Genomic DNA, 19,014 nt, shown 5'->3' with positions numbered 1-19,014 from the left:
TGTTTCAAAAACTGTGATAAAAAATTGTTGCTCAACTGTTAAAACATAACACTAGCAACAACATATTCACAACATTTTGCTATCAAATGTTCCCGTACTCTGACATCGGCAAAGTGGCATATATCATCACAATTCTTTTCATCTATTAAATGCCTGTGACATAACTGATAGCATGTTAAGACACTGGTTCTTGTCCCTTAGAAACCAGGATGAAATTGTGTTTATATAATCATGATGGGTGCCATTCAGGGATTGCATTTTAAGATTAAATGTTTGCTCCACTGATGGTTAAGTTTAGGGTTGAGGTTTGGTTTCATTGTATGGTTATTATAATATGCATAATATGAATTCCAATTGACTTTATAACATAATTTACAACTAAAAACAATGCGCTTTACAACTCGCTTTTGGTGCCACTCTCTGGACATTTTACCCAAAAACTGGAGCTCACACGTGTCCATACTTTCAACATAATTTCTAGCTTTGACCACTGAGTACAGTTGTTTAAAGTTTGATAAGCTCAGACTGATTTCAACTGAAGAACTTTCGACCAAATGTCACTGAATTCACATTGAGAACACTCTTCTAGCAATGGTAAGACTGTAAATTTGATTCCCAGGGATTACATATACCAATAAACTGTGCTTGCACAGTAAATTGCTTTAGATCAAAACATCTGCAAACATAAAGACACTTTAGGTCTTTTTTTTCATTTTGGTTTGTTCCAGTTGCCCTTGTTACATATAATTATGCAAATGATTGCACTTGATAAGACAAGAAAATAAAGCTTTTATTTTGGTGTTCTGATTTTGAAGCAGAATTCAGAGTTAAGGTCAGATTAAAGAAAACATCAAATTACAAGATTACTAATAAATGAAAGACGAAAAACAAAAGGCATGCCTCGATTTAGGCATTTATTAAGAACAAATAGATGCATTAAAGTTATTTTAGGTGAATGTCTCATGACTATGATTAAAGCAATGTTATACTGCTGGAACTGGAGTTCGAATATCCTTTTAAGATGGATGTTTGTAAAATCCAGTGGATTTAAAAATGTGTCTTTTAGTTGTCTTTGGTAAAACAGATGGTTTCATTCTTGATAAATATATGTCAATTAATATTTAGAACTCTTAGCATAAGTTATTTAAGCCTTTCACTATTTCAACATATGTATTTAAGTCAAGGACTCTTCCTCCAATATCTCTGTCAGGTCAGGCGGCACAAAAATTAACTACAACTAAAGCATTTTTTCCTCAAGGTAAAACTAACATTACTGCTGAATATGCAGAGTTGGGGAAATTCTAGGCCAGGGATTTTTAAACCCTAAAGATCTATTTGCTCATCATTGGTTTCATCCTTTTACTTTGGAAGATTAAATGGTCTTAAATGGCTTGGGAGCTTCATCATTTCATCAGAGAGTTCAGGGCTGTTATTTAGTGCCTAATTGTGGTTTCATTTACCTTGGGGAGATCATTAACAGAAATGTTACTCTAGCAAAGCCCACACAGACTGCTTAAATCCATGCTGAACTATTATATAGATATGAGGCTTGTAAATTATAGATAATTTCCTATTTGTACATGAAAATTGTGGTTTGAATAAATCAGAGAGACAGAAAGACAAAGACAGAGAAATGAAGAAAGATTAATGAAAAAGCAAGAAAAAAGAGGGAAGGTAGTCAACGGAGGACATGTGCGTTCCCATGGAGATGTAGGTGTCATTGATCTGTGTTGCCATGGAAAATTGACTGCTTGTATGTGTATGCCAACCTTAAATTACATGATAATCACAGATAGTCACTTTGATTTGCAATAATTCTGGTCTCATTATTTGTATTGAACAAAAAATGTTTTAGGTAAACCGTAGCAAAGTTGTCAGTGTTGATATCTATTTTAAGAACAAGCGTTACATTTCTGAAGATTTTAGCATGGAGTTTGGCTGACGTGTGCTGTCATTTTAAATACATTTCAAAATAACAAACCCTACTCTATGTATGGGGAAGTGAGCTATCCGTGAGCTTGTCTTCATTATTAATTTTACTGAAGTAGAGATAGAGACCGGGACATCGTGAGAATGCATTAGCGATGAAATGAGCACTCACTGCAGGAATGCCACAGCAGTTCACAGCTCATGAATCATTACTGAGAAGCCCCTTCATTACACCTGCCAATCAAAACAACAGGTGACGAGCTCTTCAAAGTGCATTCCTATTGGTACATTTGATCATGTTTATGCAACGCTGACGTACTTAAATGCCCAACCACATAATACAAATCTCCTTAAATGTGAATTGTGCAATTTCTCCAGCACTAGCCTCAACATATGTGTGTTTAGTGCATTGATAAGCAGCTGCAGTGTGTTCGGGATTTTGCTAGAGTGTTCTGTATGGTTGTTAGGGATTGAACAGTACCAATTCAAAAGAGCCCATCACCAACTCTCTATGATTTCTCTTCCTTTACAAATCATTCAGAAGGTATAGGTTTATCCCTGAATTGGCCACAACCATAAAATTCATTGGCTTATTTCTTTTGATAGGTTTTTGGCATGAAGGTCTCTAGATTTTACATGTAAAATTTGTGTAAATCAGACCAATTGTCTTGGAAGATTTTTAAAAAGTAGATTTTTCAAAAATCTCAATAGTGGTCAGAATCCCTAAAAAATCTCCCCTGACAGATATTTTCTTTCCAATTTGGCAGTAATTTTTCCACTTTTTCAAACTGCTTGGACCCTGATCATTTCTGTTAGCATCTATATTTAACCCATTTTATAGTGCAACACTTGAAAATTAAACATGGGATCACAGGATGTGTCACATGAAAAATTATTTTAGAGCGAAAAATGGTAAACAAATGTGGCGTGCTGTCCGTGTTTGAGTTGAATCTCGAATCAAATCAGAGCTCTTAGATTCCCCCTGTGTACGTGGAGCTATGGACTGGCTAAAGGTGGAGATGGGGAGGAGGAGGGATGCTCAAAAGGCATCATAGGAGAGGTAGGAGAACTACAGTTTAGATAACACTTGAAAGTGATTGATTAATGGGATTATATGAACAAACACCTCCCGATCTTGCGTTAGGAACTTCAATTCACTACTTCACTTGATCATATAATCTTAGAGTGAAAAATGGTAAACTAATTTGCCGTGCTGTCCATGTTTGAGTTGAATCTCGAATCAAAACAGAGCTCTTAGATTCCCCCCAAAATAATTAGAGAGCCTTGAATGGACTTCGAAGGGTAAGACATAAATAGGAGCTTGGGAATATTATATCCTCCCAAGAACGAGCTGGGCGACCATGGATGCGGAGGAGGATCGATAATAGCAAAAACTATGGCATCCTCCTGCAGGCAAATTATATATTAAACATTTCTAGTTGCAGATGCAAAAAATTAAGCATTTCTGTATGTGGACTCATCCTCGTGCATTGATCTGAAAAATAAACATGTCCTATTGCGGAGGCATCCTCGTGCGATTATTATTGGTTTTGGAGGCAACCTCGTGCGATAGTCTGAATAGGTTAAGTATTTTTAGTTGCAGAGGCATCCACGTGCAATTATTTGAATAGGTAAAATATTTTTATTGTTGAGGCATCCTCACACAGTGGTCTGAAAGGATAAACTATTTCTAATCGCAGAGGCATCCTCATGCAGTGCAGGGTTTCCCGCAGCACTTTGAAACTAAGGCGGCCACCTAAGCAACACACGCCTGCCGCCTTAACTACGTCGTCAAAAAAATATATATGAGCGATATTCGCCGTGTTACTCTGTCCTGTTTTCTCCCTTTCCATCTTTAAATATGTGATAAGCCTTCGTGTTCGCTTCAGTCTTGTTATCAGCGCGTTCTTCCTAGTGGCGCCGGCGTGTGTGTGTGTGTGTGTGTGTGTGTGTGTGTGTGTGTGTGTTCATCTGAGCCTCATTGGTCTGTCACTGCTCGTCAATGTCAGAATATCTGAGATGACCAATCAAATCAAAGTAGGCGGGCTTTATGTTCACAGCGCAAATTTTAGCAGAGCGACTCGGCCGCTTCAGTTTACTGGTCGGTCAAGTGCTAGATAAGATGTAAGTTGCTAAACTAAACATTTGCTATTTGACTGTTTTTAGGTCATAAATGTTATTTATGAAAATATGCATAAATGGTCCACTCGTAAAAGAGTGCAATTACCGAAGGGCCCTTGAAATGTTTTTTTCTAAACCAAGGAGGATAGCCTGTAGCGATGCTAGGTGTCAGCTCTGCCATAAGCAGTGATTGTAATAAGATTTGCACATTTTGACGGACTATTAGATGTAATGTTATTACCTTGACAAACTAATACATCATTAAAAAGATATGACTCAAGCTTCAGTATTTGTCTTAATTTGTGTCAGGAGTTATGCAATCCCCCCACCACCTTAACTAACAAATTTTCTGCGGGAAACCCTGCAGTGGATTGAAAAAATATATTATTTCTAATTGTGGAGGCATCCTCACTCAATGATCTGAAAAGATAAAATATTTCTAATTGCGGAGGCATCCTCACGCAGTGGTCTAAAAAGAAGTGTTGCTTCTCCCGACTGTCACGACCATAGGACTGACAGATGGGCATTCTTAATGGTTGGATGGTTGGCTGGAAGTTCTTACATTGCTTAGAGATTGTAATGATTGTAACTGGGCTGAGAAAGAGATAAGATTTCAATCCGGCCATACAACGGCTTGGTTATAGTCATCAATAAAGAGAGGATCCAGGGGGACCTTGGCTCTGTTTCTTCTGTATGAAGAATAGAAGAAGAGAGATTGAAACAGATGGATGGGTGTGGGTATGTTGAAAATATAGATGAAGTGTCCGTGTCTTGACTGGTCTGTTTTACTTTGTTTGAGGGCTGAGCTTTTTGAATGCCTTTGATCTGAAGGGAGATTTGAGGGTTAATTATTTCTGAGCATGGGTGACCATAAATTAATTTATGGAAAAAATGAGTACCGCAGAGGTACGTTTATACCGACCCGGGCACGATATGTTTGAAATGAGACAGAAATGAAATGAAAGTTGTGTTGAATGTGAAACTGCTTTTCCAGAAAGTCCAGTAGGTCTGGAGAGAATTGAGGGAGACAGCATTAAATATTGATTTGGTTGAAATATGATGCAAGTAGTTGAGGGAATGATTTACTGGATGATCAAATCTGAAAATGGAAGCAAAGGCGTTGGGAAGGGGTCTGTCTATGGAGACAATGTTCTGAATTTCTGCTAGAATTTGGATACGGATACTTGCTCCTAAGCAAGAAGGAAGAAGAGAGGAATTTGGATGAGAAAAATATTGGTGAGGCACTGCCGTGGAAGGCAGCATTTGGTTAGCCCAAGGGAAAAATAGGAAAGAGGGCTTGAAAGAGCCATTTGAGGAGGTATGTGGGGATTTGAGATGGCAATTCTTTGGTAGAATACTGTGGAAGGAGTGTCAACAGGAAAGGTTGGAGGTGGGTAGAGAAAAGGGGAAACTGAGAGATTAAGGCAACCTGTGGGGGAGGAGCGCTACGATGCTACAGCGGGGCATTAGCTGATTGGAGCAGAGCTTGAGCGTGCGCTGGTGCTGTTTGTTGAGAGGAAGTAGTGACCATTTTGATGGCTGTGGAGGCCTGAGCTGAATGGCGAATGGACGTATTAGCTGGTATTTGAAGTGATTCTGGAGTAACGTCAGGTGGTTAGATATCTGAGGCTGCTAAAACATGACACAGACCATTTACTGTCCATTTGACTATGGGAGCGATGTAATTAGTTGTTCAGTTTAGAGGTATTGTAAACTGGGGAGTAGAGCTAGATTGCCGTGTCAGTTGAGGTTGTAGCCTCTCGGGTTGAGGAGAATACATGGCTTCCTGTACATGTGTAACAAGATGCTCGAAAAAAATCATAGGAGAGGTAGGCAAGCTACAGTTTATATAGCACTTGTACATGATTGATTAATATGCTCCTCCCGAACTTGCGTTATGAACTTCAAACAATAAATGTCCATAGCTCAAACAGTGTGGGATGAGTTACGTACCAAAGTTCAATACTTCAGTTGAAGGGTTTGTTTGAGCAATAGTGGTGTTTGGGTTAGCAAGCACACTAATAATTAATGTTTTTGAACAAGATTTCTGAACACTTCCCCCATCTGCCATTGGTCAGATAAACCGATTGTGCCACCCCAAACTTATGCCATTGGTCAAGCCAATGTTTCTTTGTCGGATTGGTCAGAATGCTCAAACATGTTTTGAAAGCACAGAGCCACAGAATTTACACTATGAGGTGTAATCAACCAACAAATGGCTTACTTGTATTTGTCAATCCACATAAAGAAAATGAAATAAACCACATCACCGTCACAGTGCCCTGAAAAGTAAAAAGCTTAAATTTTTTGACTATTTTGTACTATAGCACTATTCTTTGCAAACTATTGGATAATGCAATGGCCTACATATTACTGCAAGGTACTATCACAGTAACACTTGAACTACTTTTTCGTGTCAGGTAGCGTACTGTAATGGTCCTCTCTGTTTTCTTTATGAGAGTGCTGCAGGACAGTTTTATAGCACAGTGACCGATCCACTACCACAAATCATTGACCCTGACTCTGTCATCTCTCATTCAACACTAATGATTCTCATAGTCTGTGGAGTTTCCAGTGTATGAGCAGTCTGTTTCACAAATTCATTAAAAGCTCATGCAGCTCATACAGACTAAGATTGCAGCATTTCTCAGTTTAATAATCACACTAAGCCATATCATGATTTTAATTTGATTAGTTGTGCATTTCAGCGTAAAAAGAGTAACAGAGCACAAGCTCAAATATGTGTGTAAGCATTTGAAAGCAGTCATGTGTCAGTCATAATGTACGCTGGTACCTGATAGAGTCAGTTCTCTGTACTATCGGTATTTTAGAATCAATGGTATCGTTATGTCTTTATTATTTCAGTACCGACTTGGTACAAAAGTACTGGTACTTGTGCATAAATACAGGCCGTTGATATTAGTGACATAAAGTGGGATCCATCTGGCAGACAGATGCACTTTTGGGTGATGTTATGTGAACTCCTGCTGAAGTAGGTCTTTCTCAATGCATTTTTTTATTCTTCTGATATTCCAGCATGCATAAATATGATGACAGGCTTGTGTTGTATTTGGCAGATTTGTTTTGCAGCTTGAGGAAGGTGTTTGTGTCTCAGCGCTTGGTATGAGGTTGAAACATTATGTATGTGGCATGCTGTTGATTTCGGGCTGTGATTACATTGATGGAATGCTTTATTTTGCTGTGCACCATGTGTGGCAACAGAGCAAAGAGGCAGCGGTGATGTTTTTGTGTGATCCGTGCTGAAATGAGCGATAACACAAAAGAAAAGAAGTGTAATTAAACAACTGAGATGAGAGAAGGGAGGTTCTCTCAGGTGCTTTACTCCAAGAAAGAAAGAAAGAAAGAAAGAAAGAAAGAAGTGTGTCAGTTTCAGTTTTCAGCCCAGTGTGTACAGAATATATATTTATATATATAGTCGTTTAGGACATCTACTTTGTGCATGTCGCGAGTAATTTTTCCAACAATTGCTTACAGATTGTTTCACTTTTAATTGACTGTATCACAATTCCAGTGGGTCAGAGGTTTACATGCAGTAAGTTAACTGTGCCTTTACGCAGCTTGGCAATTAGCTTCTGATAGGCTAATTGGAGTTAATTGGGGTGTACCTGTGGATGTATTTTAAGGCCTACCTTCAAACTCAGTGCCTCTTTGATGACATCATAGGAAAATCAAAATAAATCAGCCAAGACCTCAGAAAAAAAAAAGTCCTCCACAAGCAATTTGGGAGCAATTTCCAAATGTCTGAAGGTACCACATTAATCTGTACAAACAATAGTACTTAATAGTTTATAATAGTATAAACACCATGGGACCATGCAGCATCATACCACTCAGGAAGGAGACACATTCGGTCTCCTAGAGATTAACAGTTTGGTGCGAAATGTGCAAATCAATCCTAGAACAACAGCAAAGGTCCTTGTGAAGATGCTGAAGGAAACAGGAAGACAAGTACCTATATCCACAATAAAACAATTCCTATATTGACATAACCTGAGAGGCTGCTCAGCAAGGAAGAAGTCATAAATCCGCCATAAAAAATCCAGAATACAGTTTGCAAGTACACATGGGAACAAAGATCTTCAAAGATCATCTCAAGATATCAGCCAGGAAGTCGGGTCTTCCAAATGGACAGTGACCACAAGCATACCTCAAAGTTGTGGCAAAATAGCTCAAGGACAACAAAGTCAATGTTCTGGAGTGACCATCACAAAGCTCTGACCTCAATCCATTTGTTGGCAGAACTGAAAAAGCATCTGCGAGCAAGGTGGCCTAAAATCCTGACTCCGTTACACCAGTTCTTTCTGGAGGAATGAGCCAAAATTCCACCAACTTATTGTGAGAACCTTGTGGAAGGCTACCCAAGATGTTTGAACCAAGTTAAACAATTTAAGGGCAGTGATACCAAATACTGTATGTAAACTTCTGACCCACTTGGAATGTGATGAAAGAAATATAAGCTAAAATAAATAATTCTCTCAACTATTATTCTGACATTTCACATTCTTAAAATAAAATAGTGATCATAACTAACCTAAGACAGGGAAAGTTTTATATGATTCAATGTCAGGAATTGTGAAAAACTGAGTTTAAATATATTTGGCTAAGGTGTATGTAAACTTCTGACTTCATATGTATATTGAACTTCCCTCTAAAAAAAAGTGAGTACATTTTCTGTAAATTCTACAACTTTATGCAACATTATAATGTCTGTTAAGTGCGTCCTGGCAATGCTCTGAAACACTGTTGTGCTCTTGACAGCCAACTTTGTACACTTTTTCCAAGACCATTTATATCTCAGATATGTACACAATAAAACAATAGATCCAAGTTCCTACTTCCCTGTTAATCAATAGCCTCTTTTATTACCACTCCAATGCTCAATTCACAAGGATAATATGTATCCCATGTCAGCAGTGCAATTGTGAATAAAAATGTTAAGTAACACAAATTCTAACTGCTTGAATCTCATCTCATAAATTAACTATGCACTGGATTCTTAATTAAATCTTCTGCCTGAGTCTTGCAATATAAAAAGTTGAGGGGTAAAATAAAATTAAAAATGAAAGGGAATAGAGACTAGTTGTACACATAACATCTGTTGTGTCAATGAAAAGGCATGAACAACAAATAACTCTGTTTCATTCACTTATTTTTTTCTCTCTCTTAATGTCTTCTTTCATGTTTCCCCACTCCCGACTAAACGTAACTGAGGGCAGCTTTCATTTTCGTTAACCCTTTAAACCATGCATATCATATTTAATACATGATTTTATAAAGCCCTTGTAATATAATTTCCAAAATGCTTGGTCAAAATCTTTTAGGGCTGTCGATTTAACGCGTAAATTCAGTGCGATTAATTTGATTAAAAATAACGTGTTAAAAAAACGCAATTAATCTCAATGCCCCCGGACCGTAATAAGGAAGATTCCTGAGAAATGCAAGCTTGTAGTACCACCTGTTTACTCCAGAGGGCAGTAAGTGAAACTTCAGCTGTATGGGCAACACACAGTTTATACAGTGAACAAAACAACCATCAAGCAGACAGAACAACACATACATGCATTACATTCTTCGTTCAAAACCACTTTATGGAGCGCAAATTTGAACTATGGGATCTCAAGCTGTGTTCTAAGTATTAAACTATATTTAACTTGACACAGTGACCTAAAACATTTATGTTTAAGACGCAACGCACCCCGAGATGCTACACAAGCAAACAAGTCCTCATTATTGAAATTCTGTTTAGTGAGGCTTGTGGCACATAAATTACATAAAATACTTTACCTTTAAATACATCTGTTTTTAAATATATATTAACACTGTAAATCAACTGCTTCCCCATAACTCCCTGCATGGTAGAAATGTGCTAGGATATAAAATATATTTTTTAGATATATATATGACAATCACAAAAGTTGATTGTGGACATGGTAGCTGTTTTAGAAAACAAACTCAGAGCAGACAGCACACTTTGTTCCCCCCTTTCTCAGTAGACCATGCTATTCTAATCCCAAACAATGTAGCCTCTTTGACCAGAGAATGCCATCAGCCTCATCCTATCTTGGGATAGTGGCTGGGTAATGTTCCATGCATCATTAAAGAGGGAAGCAGACTAAAGCTCCTGCTGGCGAGAGAGAGAGAGAGAGAGAGAGAGAGAGAGAGAGAGAGAGCAAGAGAGAGAGAGAGCAAGAGAGAGAGTGCAGTGAACTTACTTAGTCCACCGATCAGAGGCCATCCTCCCTTCATTGGTACTGACCTACATTGTTTAGGTTTCTGACCCATATGGATGGTGTAAAGCTCAGCCCCAGGGGGCCTGACAGCTGAAGTAAACTCATATTATGATCAGAATCTGATCTCTTTGACATGTTCACTACCCAAACCGGGTGGTATGAACACAATTTACTGGGGAAAGGGAGATTTTTTTTGACTGCTCAAAACCTCTATTTCCCTCCTATCCCCTACAATTTAACTCCAGAACACGCTGTTTGTTTTTAGCATAACAATAGCAAAGAAAGGCATGGAACAACTGCAAACGTAGGCAGTTCTTTAATGAAGATGGGCATTTTCACCAACAAGCCAAGACACTAGGCTGGGATATGCATACAGTAAATTACATACTACATTCAGATTTACTCTTTTACAAAAGCTATAGAGATGAAGCCGGAAGTACATTACAGCAGCTTTGCAAAGTTTATTTTTTTACATGCAGTATAAATAAGGCATACATTAGGCTACACTTATGTAAGTTTATATTACAAGAAATGGATTACATTAATTAATTACAATAAGGTAAAATAACAATATTCTTCAACATATACTGTCACAACCCAGATAGCAAAAAATGTCCGCACAGCTTCTTTTTGCCGCCGACCCTAAGCTGTTGGCTATAGGTGCGTCCCACTGGCGGGGATGAAACGTTTGCCGGCGAATTCGTCACTCCCATTTCTTGCGAGATGCCGCCCGCAAAAAGCTGGCGGGCCGCCTGCTTCATTTTCTCTGGCGTTGCCTCCGGCTAATCGACCGCGGCCGGCTGGCGGCAAGCCGCTTTGAAATACAAGGACAGCGTAGACTCTCAAAATCGACCAGCCATGTTGGCTATTATTATTTTTTGCTCCAAAGCCATTAGGGTTTATAACATAGTCTTGACTCTTGATTCCATGATAAGGTAAGGTTTAGGAAATTACATTTAAATTACTTTGAAACTCTGAAGCGATTATACAGTAATATATGTAAAATATATTGAATTATTTTATGCACTTAGGTGAAAATTGTTTACATTTCTTTGACTGATGCACATTTGAGACATGCACCAATAAACCAAAAAGAATTCCTTTTGTAAAACTTACTTGGCAATAAATATCTTTCTGATTCTGATTAGGTTTTAAAATAGATATTTAATTCATGGTATAAACAATTTAGCAGAATAAGTTGATGAAGTTAGACTTTTCACCAATGCCTGACTATCAGTGAACAGTGAAAGACATCTGCAACATGGCCAAAATCTTATATTTTTTTTATTAATTTGCAACCATGGTGATATCTATCATAAACATGAAAATCCCTGTTTTGACATGAAGGATAAACTCGATGAAAAAGCGAAATTATCCTCTGGTTTCACAGATGCGCAGAAATTTCGTTTATGTCTTTAAATTTTTTCCAACCTCGATTTTTTTTTGTTGTTATTTTACCTTTTACAGGTAAGGGATTCATTTGCAATTATTGACTGTAGAAGTGTTTAAGAACGTGTTAAAGTCCCTGTAAAGGCAATAAAAAAAAAATCTTAAAAAAGGGGATAAAAATTGCTAAAACACATTACAAAGACTGTGAACTGTGGAGTACTGAATAGCCTACGTGCACAAGCATAGTGACGAACTTCCGCTGTCGCCAGAAATCGGCATATCTTTTTACGGTTTACTTGCGCGTCGCCCAAAATGTCTGTTTTTACTCGATGTCTCCAGGATCTTCCGAAAATTTGTGTCAGCGATGTTCATCGCATTGTTGATGCCTGGTCCCCTGTTCCGACAAGCAAGAGGGACAAGGGCTTTAAACTCTACATATCGAGTTATCTGCACAATTACAAGGGTAAGTATTTTAATCTAATGTGATGTGCCGGCAGATAGCGGCTAAGCTAGTTCGCCACATGTTCATTTTTAATGTGACGTTAGTATAGAAGCTTGTTTTTTCTTAGTTTTAAAGCAGACTGTTTGTTACTTTTTGTGATACTTGTAATATCAATTATATTAACTTGCTCTCCTCTCAGTTTCTAATAAAGATCAGGGCACAGGTGAAGTCACTGTCAGGGCATTGTGTTACAGGTCCATGAGGAAAATGGTTTGAGTGTATGGTGAAGCTAGAATTGATAAGACCGCAGTTATAGGCTTGTTACTTTAATAAGTAACAATGCCCGATGTTCCTGGGGACTCGGGTAAGGTTATTCATGTTTAATGTAACTCAAATTAAAACAGTTATTGTTGGCAGGTAAGTTTTCCTTGCGCACAATTATTTTCAATTTCTAGAATGGATGTGTACTTAATCCATTTGTGGTGGGACTACATGAATCATTTTGTTGACTACATGTTTCATATATATATATATATATATATATATATATATATATATATATATATATATATATATATATGTATATATATATTCAGCCGAAATGCTGAAGTAGTTCGTTTAAAGCCTTTTGAAGCTATTTCCTAGATTTAGTAGTGTAATAGTATGAGCAATCACGTAGTGCTGTTGTATGTAAACACTGACTGACTGACTGACTGACTGACTGACTAAATTCATGCCACATAACTGGCTCATATTACACACAAAAATGATCTTTCGCCACCACCTGCTGGCTAACATATGTAATGTCAAAAAAATACATGTAAAGAGACACACATACAGTAGCTCTTAAAACATCTGCACTGCTCTTACACTTTAGTATATAATGGCATGAACACAAACGAAGAGAAAAAGCTGCATAACCTTCATGGTACCTTGTATGATGAATCATCTTGATGGAATGGCCCATCTTCCTGAAATTCTTACTACTTCTCCCTCATACGCTCTTTCTTTTCCTCTCCCTGGCGAGAAACCATCAAATCAACTTTTTGAGCAGTCCTTGAAAACTGTTGTTTACAGTCTGTCTTTGATATGGTTAGTTTTAGCCTCAAATAAACTAATTAGCCAATAAACAGGAAACACAAGATGTGCACACTTATTGTATTGAGCGAATGTCTTCCAATTCAATAAAAGGTCACTCTAGAGTTACTAGAATTATCTCTGAGCACAGCAGACCATTACCACAACCTCACTCAAGTTCACTCAAGCAGGCCCAGACATCTCCCTATTTGGCCATTTCAGACAGGCTAACACCATTAAGACAGACTAACACAACACAAGAGACTAATACCACTCTGGCTGACACCATTAAGACTAGCAAAAACCACTCAGGCAAGGTAATGCTGCATACAAATTACTCTACAATTGCTCGCGTGTTCTATACTTGAAGGTAACACTGTTAGCTGTAAGTTTACTGTAAGTTTATATTCATACTGACTGACAAAAAACGAGACGTTGTGACACTAGGGGTCACCCTTGGGAGCCCAGACATCTCTGATCTTTGAGAAAAGGCCAATGAGATTTGGCATGTGGGATTTGCCATTGTGTGTGTGGGGGAGAATGTCTGTAATGTGCCGTAGATCCAACAGCCTTTCAGAGAGAGATGAATGGAACAGCAGGAGGAATTCAGATCTGTGAATACGTCCGCTCGGCTCCGAAGAAGAAAATCTGAGTGTGTGTTTGCAACGGCACTCCTTTTAAACCCGTATGTCCGAGGGAATGGCAAGCAGATCCCACACACCAATTCTCATTGGCCTTTTCTCAAAGATCAGAGATGTCTGGGCTCCCAAAGGTGACCTCTAGTGTCAACTCATCAACACAATTTCGAGTGACTGACAGATACGGAACTGATGTTAACAATTGGTGAAGTGTGGAGTACATTTTAGAGAAGCATGGGGCAAAATATCTTAGTTGTTGATATGAAGATAACTTAAACTCTTGAATGGTTGTGAGCCTTGAAAGGCGATTAATTTGTCATATGCATAAAACACTTTTTTTAATCCTTGACATTGAGATAAAAAAGGCAATGTAAAAAAAATATGTAATTTACAAAAAAACAAATCTGATTTGCTGGTGTATGAAATTGCAAAAAGAGAGAATGGAGAGCCTTTATAGAGCATAAATAGTGTCAGTGAAGATGACATGAGCCACAAGTAACTGAATTCTTTCTCATTTCATTTTTTATGTTTATATATATTTGTATATATTAGGGCTGTCAATCGATTAAAATGTTTTATCAAATTAATTATATGGTGTCCCGATTAATTAATCGCGATTAATCGCATATACAGATATTTGCTGAAAGCCCCTCATATAACAATAATTCAATATATAATTATGAAATAATGATACATAGTTATCTTTAAATATATCATCAGATAATTAAAATGCATTACATTCTTGTGGCAGAATAGGTAATAATTGATAAGACAATACAAAAAGCAGCTTTAGAATACAATGTATTGTTTGCTACCATATTATTGATCATAAGTCAATCATTGGCACACAGTTCACAGCAATCTATTTTGCAAATTAATTTGTCAAACAGTTTGAGGTTTATTATGAGAGCTTGTTTAAGGGCCTGTCAATGTACACCTCCGTCAGACATGCTTGTGTAGCGTCTCGGGTGCGTTGCATCATAAACATAAAATTTTTAGGTCACTGTGTGAAGTTAAATATAGTTTAATACTTAGAACACAGCTTGAGATCACTTAGTTCGAATTTGCGCTCCATGAAGTGTTTTGAACGCAAGAACGTAATGTGTTTTCTTCACTGTATAAACGGCACATTGCCACACTGAGTAGGTGGATGGAGTAACACACACAAAACCACAAATATAGCCAAGTCAGAACCCAAAGAGCATCTGTCTACCTGTCAGGCCGAGCTTTGTTATTTTCAAAAGAAAAGGAAGGAAAATGTCAATAAAGGTCCTGAGATCTAGTGTGAGGTTGGAGAAACCCTGCTGACTCTCACTACTGAGTTTCATCTCGTTGTTTCATGCAATAGGAACAGCATACAAAAAGCCCCCAAATACACAATTTATGCTTCTGACATTCCTTAAAGGCATAGATCACCCAAAAATAAAAATAAAATTGTCATCCTTTTCTCTCTCTTATGTTTTTTCAAACTGTATGGCCTACAGTTAGGCAGAGTGTTAAAGGGGTAATTCACCCAAAAAGGAAAATGTTCTCATCATTTACTCACCCTTATGCCATCCCAGATGTGTAAGACTTTCTTTCTTCAGGAGAACAAAAACAAAAAATTTTTGAAAAAACATTTGCTCTGGCGATCCATACAAGTGAACAGTGATCAGACATTTGCAGCTTCAAAAATAACATAAAGGAAACATATAATTAATTTATATGATTCCAGCATTTATATTCATATCTTCAGAAGCAATGCAATAGGTATGGGTGAGAACCAGAACCATATTAAAGTCCTTTTTTATTCTAATTCTCCACTTTAACTTTCACTTTCAGATGTGAAAGTGAAACTAAACAGGCACCACATGTGATTTTCAGATGTAAAATGAAAGTGGAGATTTAGGAGATCTATTTTATTCTGAAGATATGGATTTAACCACTAGAGACATTTTGATTACTTTTATGTTTTCTTTATGTGATTTTTGGAGCTACTGTACAAAGGTTTGATCACCATTCACTTGCATTGTATGGACCCACAGAGCTGAGATATTCATCTAAATCGCTTTGTTTGTGTTCAGCTGAAGAAAGAATGTCATACACATCTGGGATTGCATGAGGGTGAGTAAATTATTAGATTATTTTTTATTTTTTTCTGGATTTCATGTTAAATGTTTTAATTAAATGTCATGGTCTGTAATCTTAAATGTGAGTTCATGTATTTCATGTCTTTTATTTTGAAAAGTCTAATTCCTATTTCATATCATGTGGTTCCCTTCATGTTCATGTGTCTTGTTTTCATTGGTTTATTGTCTTGTTACTCATTATCAGTTCTAGTTTGTCAATGGTTTTAGTTTATTAGTCTTGTTATCTTGTTTATATTTCTGTCTGTTCATTGGTTGTCTTGTTACCCATGTCTTTGTATTTAAGCCCTCGTGTTTGCCATTGTCTCGGTATTGTATGGGAATGTGTTTATGTAACTTTGCCAAGCCCAAGTTTATGTTTTATAGTTAAGTCCAGCCAAGTCTCTAGTTCAAGTGAAGTTCATAACCACTTGGGTTCATCTTCACGTCATCGTGTTCGTCAATTGCCTTTGCCAGCGCCACCATAACTTTACATGGTTAAATTGTGTTTAATCAAATACATACTGTACAGCTTTAATCAAATTAAAATATAGTACTTTTCAACTGTGTGTGTGTGTGTGGGGTGGGGGGGGGGGGGGGTTTGTTCATGTGGTTTACGAGGAAAACATTTTAGGTTCAAACTGGTAATTACAAGGGTATTATGCTATAAATGTGGTTTATTATGGACATTTCTAGTGTCCCCATAATTTAAATAGCTCAAAAAACATATTAAATTATGTTTTATTGACAATTAAAAAATGCAGAAAGTTTTTTTTGTGAGGGTTAGGTTTTGGGGTTGTGTTAGGTTTAGGGGAAAGAATCTATAGTTTGTACAGTATAAAAATCATTATGTCTATGGAAAGTCCTCAGAATGATTGGTAGACCAACATGTGTGTGTGTGTGTGTGTGTGTGTGTGTGTGTATGTGTGTGTGTGTGTGTGTGTGTGTGTGTGTGTGTGTGTGCGTGTGTGTGTGTGTATGTGTGCTTGCCTGCGTGCGTGCGTGCATGCGTGCGTGGCGTGCGTGTGTGTTTAGGCAGACAGTGGGTCGCAACGATGAAGGGATTAGTTGTTGGTATGGATAGCGTGTTGACTCAGCACAGGGTTATATATTCTGTAGCTTTTAAGATCTGAGGCTGGTGAAAGTCTTTCTAAGGAAGATACTCTCCAGCCATCCAATACACTTGCAGTGCCAACAATTACTAATACATCACAGCCCTGTAGAAACTCCAGAATGCAGTAGCCTTGACAAACATACAAGCACTCCACAATCATTTCCTGAGGTAAATAGATCAACACTTTTTTTACTTACATATCTTCTAAATAAATAAATAAATAAGAATCTGGCATATTTCATTCTGAAAACAATTCCAATCCTCACTTTAAATGACACTGAAATTCATTGCTTAGAATTATTGTCGCTCTGATGCTCTTTGTGGTCTACAGAATACCAAGATACCTCTCTCACCAAATTATTTATAGTATAGAGCTCCATTCTGATTGACATGTTCTTCATGATATACCAAGGCATTTGATAGGCTTAAATATGTATTTCATAGATGCAACCAATGCAGATAAGCAATGTAAAATTAGATCCATCTTAGCTTTAGATATGATTTATGCGACATTGACCATGAAACATATTTTGAGTTGTATGCACAGTGACTAAAGTAAAAAGGAATCAATTGAAATGATATCAGCCAACATGCTAATATTTATACAGTATATCTCTGCAACTGTTTCAAGTAAAACAAAACAATTTTATTGTTATAAAGCTGAAAGGTTTCTTTGTACTTTAGTGCATGAAACTCATAATGTGTTTCTGGGTCAAAGTGACTTTTTCATATAGATACATACAAAGAGTATGTTTCATATATTCATGGTGAAAGACACAAGACATGGTCCTGGATCAACATGCCTATTAACCAATCCTCATTGCCTTACCCCATCACCCTAACCTAAAATCTCACAAATCAGTGATTGTTTATAGAAATGTCATTCCAAGCCCTAAGGCGGTTCTAGCTCTAAACCTACAACTGAAATCACGTTTAGAAACACAAATGTGTTTGGAAATTGTAACAGAGCGTTCACCCTTAATTTGTATTTTTACCACGGCAACCATACTCTATACACCAAAACACCATATTTGCTAAAGTTGTTGTTACTACAAAGCACAACTCAACATTAGTCAAGAATTAAACAAAATGACAAAGATTTTAAAAGCTTTTTACACCGTTTGAAGGACATTCCACATTCGTTTATTTTTATAGCAGTATAATTGATAATACAGCCAGTGTCGTGCAGCTGAACTTGCCTGAGGTCGACGCTCGCGCAGACAGCGAATCTTCTTTCACAGAAATGTGAGCATCCCAACGATATGAATGCAACATTGTGCATCTAAATATATTAGGGAGAGCAGCTATTTATGAAATGAGAAGCAGTTCTCAAGAAAAGAGCCTTTAAAATCGTATTTTAGACGCGTTGAAATTCGCTGCTCCCCCAGTCAGACCGTCAGAAAAAGCTTTTTTTTTTATTTTCTTTTTTTTTTTTTACATTTGCGCTCTGCATTTGAATCTATCAGGCACTTTAAAGCTAATCAACTGTTTGGATACAATTAGTGTAAAAATGTTAAGATAAACGTAAATTTCTCGACCTTCCATCTAAAAAAATACCTTTATGTAAAATAATATCCACGTAAAAAACTTACCTTACCAATTGTCCGATTTTAATATTCCACTGAACTGGGAATTTTATATTATATTTTTATAACGATAAAATAGAACCGCGATAAAGAGAACTTTCTGAGCTACTGAGTTGATGAAAGCCTTTCTGTCTCTATCCAAGCACAATGTCTGTGTTAACCTCTCTTTCTCTCTTGCTCTCATTCAGCAGGGTTTCTGATGGAGGGGGTGGCATGCAGCACATGCTGCCACTGATGTGATCTGCTCCACGAGTCCCAAGCAGCTATTTATGAGCATACCTTTGTACTATATTCATCAAACATTCAAGGGTAAATTATGGTTTTCCTAGCGGTACAGCTACACTTTTCTTTTAAAGCAAACA

At 37.3% G+C, this 19,014-nt stretch overlaps 1 protein-coding gene across 1 annotated transcript in view; it reads right to left on the bottom strand.

The window, feature by feature from the left end:
- LOC127662820 (carbohydrate sulfotransferase 15-like) overlaps positions 1 to 18,785 on the bottom strand; it is a 30,031-nt gene extending 11,246 nt beyond the window's left edge. The window contains exon 1 of the mRNA XM_052154178.1: positions 18,659 to 18,785. The gene's annotated coding sequence lies outside the window, so the exon portion shown is untranslated. The remainder of the gene's footprint in view (positions 1 to 18,658) is intronic.
- Positions 18,786 to 19,014: the final 229 nt, after the last annotated feature.

Source organism: Xyrauchen texanus, chromosome 22 (genome assembly GCF_025860055.1).
Source record: "Xyrauchen texanus isolate HMW12.3.18 chromosome 22, RBS_HiC_50CHRs, whole genome shotgun sequence".
Lineage (NCBI taxonomy): Eukaryota > Metazoa > Chordata > Actinopteri > Cypriniformes > Catostomidae > Xyrauchen > Xyrauchen texanus.
This window is presented reverse-complemented; position numbering and strand designations above follow the sequence as displayed.